We start from the raw sequence: 6,917 nt of genomic DNA, 5'->3' as shown, positions 1-6,917 counted from the left end.
AAAAATGTATACTTACAAAAAGTTTATATACATTTTTGGGAGTGCTGCCAACAAGGCCAAATAGTTACACAAAACAGTGGGGGTTTTGGGGCACATCCATTTGCAAATAAACAACATATTTATAAATGCTGCAAAAAAATGCCTGCAAAAAACACTTATGCTTTTATATTAAAATTTGGATCTTAGTCACACAATATGGCCATATTCTGTTTAGTCAGTCACCAAATTACAAGGTGTCCCAATGTTGACTGGTCCTAACACTACAGTCCTTTCCCTTTATGGACTTAATCATTCCTGCTTTTTTCTCTTTATAATAGAATGAGTCTCCCTGGCTTTATATACACAAATGTCATCAGTACACCTGAGCTTGGGTGGAGTGCTTTATCTAGTGGAAGATGGTCAGTCTCCCTTTTATTAAATGCAATCCAAGTTTGTTTTAGCAACCTTACAAAATGTTTATATACATCTTTGGGAGTGCTGCCAATAAGACCAAATAGTTACACAAAACAAAACGTATAAATGTACACTTTAGACATGTCACTTCACCATACATCATATGTTTCTTGTAGTCTTATCGCTACTTCATACATGTTCAAAGTGTACAGTGTGTGTGTGTGTGTATTTATATATACACTGTATATGTATATACTGTGTGTGTGTGTGTGTGTGTGTGTGTATATATATATACATACATATACACATATATATACACATACATACATATACATACATACATACACACACACACACAGGGCTCAAAATTTCAAGTCCTATGACACTAGCCATCCTAAAAATGTTACTAGCCACTTTTTATTCCACCCACGACACACCCACTAACTCCCCCCTCTTTGCATATATTTAGCCAATGTGAAACACCTTATTGTGCAGTAAACTTTTCATATAGCAGAAAGTGTTTAAAGTGGCGGCGCTGTGTCACCTCCAGGGAGTCCCTGGAGGTGACAGCGCCGCCACTTTCAACACTTTCTGCTTCTATACACGGTTTGGGAGAACCGGGGCTGGCAGCGAGCACCTGAAGGGAAGTGCTAACAATGCTTCATACTTTATCCTTTCTAATAAGCTTTTCATATAGTTTTTGTTTTATACCATAAATTAAATTATGCTACATACAGTAATAAATTAACAAAAATAAGTGCATACCATTAATGTGAGGTCATAGCAGACCTGGATTTTTTTTATAACTATCATCTCTTATCTATCTTTCTCCTCTCTTCAATCTCTCTTTTTACCCACTTACTTTCACCTGAAAATTGTGGTGTTTTGATTTGGTAATGTATATATTGTGTTAAGGTTCTAGTCACTTTTTATTGATATGGCATTGATGCCTAAAAATTGCACTCTTTATGAACTGTATATGAAAAGGCATCTATTAAAAAATATATATTCTCAGTGAAAAAATTAATTCTTAAACAAACTTTTAAACTTAGTGGACAAAAAAAAAATTAAATTGGTGGAAAGTGACACCCCCAGCAGCAGGAAAACAAACTGGCGTATTCAGAACCTGAACATCGGTTTCGCAGACAACAAAAATTACAATAAAAAATGTAAATACTTCTTTACCAAGCAAAAAGCACTGTTCCTCGGCTTCACGGTAGAACATTTTCAGAGGTATTATATAGCAAAATCATGCAAATTATATATTTTATTATACCATAATTATTATATATTCCTTAAGTACACTATGTATGTTTAATTTATTATATCTTTAATTAAGAAAGCCTTTAAGAAAAAAATACTTAAATTGAGGTGTAAAAAACAAAAAAGCAGAAAAAGTAAAATGATGCTTATAATTTCATACAGTTATCAGACAGGTTGCCTGTCCACCCTCAAGGCTGACAGTTTTTTTTCTTTTTAATCTGCAGTGAGAGTTTCAGCCATTTAGAACAGTGTTTCTCAATCATTTTGTAAAAAGTAACCCTTACAGGCATAACATGTTGCCATATACACCACCAAATGCAACACATAAATAGGTTAAAAAATGCAATTGTGCATACCCCATAATGTGATAAACTGGTATCAGAAATATAGTCTTTTGAATTCACTTTAAAAGTAAAATTTTACTATAACCAAATTCAGCAAATCACTTACATTAGAGAGAGAAAAAAAAGAGGCATATGAGGAGGGAAGTAATACTCATGTTATCACATTTCTACATGCAGCATCATCACATACACAACTTATCACGCTGATATAAGTGTGGAATACTTGGGTATAGGACACGCTACTTGGCACATTTAATCATGGCATATTTTCCTTGTGATATTTCACTGTGGTCCTATATACTGTAAGGAAAAATATTCACTTTTTACAGTGATATAAACTTTATCTGGCACTTTCTGTGGGCAGCACTTTATAACAAAATGTATGCTTACCTGATAAATTGTTTTCTTTTGGAATGATGATGGTACACAGTCCTCCATAACATATGGGATATTTCCTGCCACTAGGAGGAGGTCAAGAACCCATATCCGAGCTTAAAATCCCTCCCAATTGTCTCTAGTTTAACGTATAGCCCATTAGAGAATAGGAAACGTATAGATAGAAAAGACTATGCTGGGTCTTTAGAGATGGAAATCATCATTCAGAAAGAAAAGAATTTATCAGGTAGGCATAAACTGTTTTCTTTCGTAAAATGATAATGGTCCACAGTCCTTCATAACATATGTGTCAGGATTTTTTCCCTGATCTGTTTGCCATGTGCTGCTGGCAGCCATTTTACTCACCTCTCTTGCTGACCCTGGTGCATACTGTGTGATGCTGCTCATTTCCTGCACTTCCTTTTATGGCCAGACTAGTATACATCATCCGTGTGAGACAGGATGCAGTCTCAGAATTGTGATGTCATCACTTATTATTTAAAGGGCCTCTGTTTAGTATGCTTTGCCCTTGCGTTGTCTCAGACCAGTTTGTGAGAGCTCCTGTGTATTACCTGGCTGTCTGACGTCCTTCCTGGTTCGTGATCCCTGGCTTGTTCCTGACTCTGCTGTTCTCCTTGTTCCTGATTCCGGCTCGTCTGACTACTCGCTTTGGCTTCTGACTCGGCTCGTATGACTACCAGCTCTGGTTTATATTCCTGGCTTGTTTTTTGACTTGTGGACTTTTTATTATTTTTTGCTATTAATAAAGGTGTGATTATTTTTGCACTTCTCGTCTCAGTCTGATTCCTGGCACCCTGACAGTCAGTCACAGTGTGAGCAACTGACCAGCCCAGGCAAAGAAATACAATCTGGGCCTGTTAGTTGTGCTGGAGGGAAGAACTGAGAAACACTGATTTCTGGGATACAATGAATTTTTACCTTAGCTTCTTCAGGGCAATAAATAATGAAATCCAGGAATACCCCTTGCCAAGTATCCCCAGTGGTACTTGTACTACAGTTTGAAACACAAGGAACTAGAAGGTGCTCCCCAATTCATTTTCTATAGTATGCCCTCTACTCTGCTTTCACACATTTTCTTTAGATTCCAGCAACCGTACAATGCAAAGTCATAAACAATGCAATCCACTGTTTACTTTGTTCTGTCCAGTTGCTAGAATCTAACGTGCAAGTGCAACAGCATGGTGAGCATTCACTACAAACAATTAATCTAGGTAGGTGGGCATCTTCAGGTTATCTAAAATGCCCACTGCAGAGTTATAGAAAAAAAGCTGTGGACACATCCAGTAGGGACATTCTAAGGTATTTTTGTTTTCTGATCTAGAGGCGAAATTGAAAGCCTCCATAGGTCACATATGGCCTCTAGGTTGCTATTGCTCACCAATGTTAAAGACTTATAACAAATCTCTCTATATATTTTTAGTATTGGTTGAGAGAAAAAAAAAAAAGTTACATACACTGGAAATGTTTACACTTTATTATTGTTGAATGTAAAAAATAGCACATTTATGTATGGACACAATCTAATAAATACTTGAAATTTGACAGACATCACACAAAACATAATTTAGCATTAGTAAAATGAAAAAAAGACATTTAAAATGCTTGTAAAAAAGTCGGCTTATTTGAATTCCAATTATTTTCCTGCAGGAATAGCCATAAATCCTCTAAAGATTGTAGTGAACATATTCAGTATTGCACACACATTTTGTTAATATAATGACAAAGTTACAGTGTGATAAAATACCAGACACAAAAATTTGAATAAAAATGTTCAGATTGATAATTTTACTATAACACTCTCAATGGTAGAATTTACAAATGGAACTTGTGAAAATACACCATTGTAACAATAGTCAGCAGTATTCACCTATATAGTCAAGAGTTAAACAGATTTGTGATACCCAAGACTGCAACATAATGTGAAATCCTGTCAGCTGCACCCAATAATCAGTATTTGATATTCTTGTTAATAATTTCAGAAAAGTGTACTAACTTTCGGCTAGATTTAGAGTTCTGCGTTAGCCGTCAAAAGCAGCGTTAAGGGGTCCTAACGCCGGTTTTGGCCGGCCGCTGGTATTTAGAGTCAGGCAGGAAAGGGTCTAACACTCACTTTCAAGCAGCGACTTTTCCATACTGCAGATCCCCTTACGTCAATTGCGTATACTATCTTTTCAATGGGATCTTCCTAACGCTGGTATTTAGAGTCTTGGCTGAAGTGAGCGGTAGAGCCTCTTCCGACAAGACTCCAGCTGCAAAAAAAAGTCAGTAGTTAAGAGCTTTATGGGCTAACGCCGGTTTATAAAGCTCTTAACTACTGTGCTCTAAAGTACACTAACACCCATAAACTACCTATGTACCCCTAAACCGAGGCCCCCGCACATCGCCGCCACTATAGTAAAAATTTTTAACCCCTAATCTGCTGACCGCACACCGCCGCCACCTACATTATCCCTATGAACCCCTAATCTGCTGCCCCTAACATCGCCAACCCCTATATTATATTTATTAACCCCTAATCTGCCCCCCCCCCCAACGTCGCCGCTACCTTACCTACACTTATTAACCCCAAATCTGCCGACCGGACCTCACCGCTACTCTAATAAAGTTATTAACCCCTAAACCGCCGCACTCCCACCTCGCAAACCCTATAATAAATAGTATTAACCCCTAATCTGCCCTCCCTAACATCGCCGCCACCTAACTTCAAGTATTAACCCCTAATCTGCCGACCGGACCTCGCCACTACTATAATAAATGTATTAACCCCTAAAGCTAAGTCTAACCCTAACACCCCCCTAAATTAAATATAATTTTAATCTAACGAAATAAATTAAATATTATTAACTAAAGTATTCCTATTTAAATCTAAATACTTACCTGTAAAATAAACCCTAATATAGCTACAATATAACGAATAATTATATTGTAGCTATTTTAGGATTTATATTTATTTTACAGACAACTTTGTATTTATTTTAACTAGGTACAATAGCTATTAAATAGTTATTGACTATTTAATAGCTACCTAGTTAAAATAATTACAAAATTACCTGTAAAATAAATCCTAACCTAAATTACAATTAAACCTAACACTACACTATCAATAAATAAATTAAATCAATTAACTACAAGTACCTACAATTAAATAAACTAAACTAAATTGCAAAAACAAACAAACACTAAATTACAAAAAATAAAAAAAGATTACAAGAATTCTAAGCTAATTACACCTACTCTAAGCCCCCCTAATAAAATAACAAAGCCCCCCAAAATAAAAAATTTCCCTACCCTAATCTAAATTAAAAAAGTTAACAGCTCTATTACCAGCCCTTAAAAGGGCTTTTTGCGAGGCATGCCCCAAAGAAATCAGCTCTTTTGCCTGTAAAAACCCCCCCACAATACCACCCCCCAACATTACAACCCACCACCCACATACCCCTACTCTAACCCAAACCCCCCTTAAATAAACCTAACACTACCCCCCTGAAGATCTCCCTACCTTGAGTCGTGGTCACCCAGCCGTGCACCGATGGACCAAAAGAGGACATCCGGAGCGGCAGAAGTCTTCATCCTATCCAGGCAGAAGAGGACATCCGGACTGGTAGACATCTTCATCCAAGCGGCACCTTCTATCTTCATCCATCCGGAGTGGAGCCATCTTCTTCCAGCCGATGCGGATCCATCCTTCTTCCACGACGCCTACTCGCCGAATGAAGGTTCCTTTAAATGACATCATCCAAGATGGCGTCCCTCGAATTCCGATTGGACGATAGGATTCTATCAGCCAATCGGAATTAAGATAGGAAAAATCTGATTGGCCGATTGAATCAGCCAATCAGATTCAAGTTCAATCGGATTGGCTGATCCAATCAGCCAATCAGATTGAGCTCGCATTCTAACTTTATTAGAGTAGCGGCGAGGTCCGGTCGGCAGATTAGGGGTTAATAAGTGTAGGTAAGGTAGCGGCGATGTTGGGGGCAGCAGATTAGGGGTACATAGGTATAATGTAGGTTGCGGCGGTGTACGGAGCGGCAGATTAGGGGTTAATAATATAATGCAGGTGTCAGCGATAGCGGGGGCGGCAGATTAGGGGTTAATAAGTGTAAGGTTAGGGGTGTTTAGACTCGGGGTTCATGTTAGGTGCAGACTTAGAAAGTGTTTCCCCATAGGAAACAATGGGGCTGCGTTAAGAGCTGAACGCTGCTTTTTTGGAGGTGTTAGGTTTTTTTTCAGCCCAAACTGCCCCATTGTTTCCTATGGGGATATCATGCACGAGCACGTTTTAGCTGCTTACCGCTACCGTAAGCAACGCTGGTATTGAGGGTTGAAGTGGCGGTACATTAGGCTCAACGCACCCTTTTTGGAGCCTAACGCAGCCCCTCAGACAACTCTAAATACCAGCGTTGTCTTAAGGGTGCGTTGGCGAAAAAAGAGGCGTTAACTACGCGGGTCTTTACCGACAAAACTCTAAATCTAGGCATTTATTTCTCTGAATATTACATTTTAAAGATATACTTTCAA

Source organism: Bombina bombina, chromosome 6, assembly GCF_027579735.1.
Source record: "Bombina bombina isolate aBomBom1 chromosome 6, aBomBom1.pri, whole genome shotgun sequence".
In the NCBI taxonomy this organism is placed as follows: Eukaryota; Metazoa; Chordata; class Amphibia; order Anura; family Bombinatoridae; genus Bombina; species Bombina bombina.
This window is presented reverse-complemented; position numbering follows the sequence as displayed.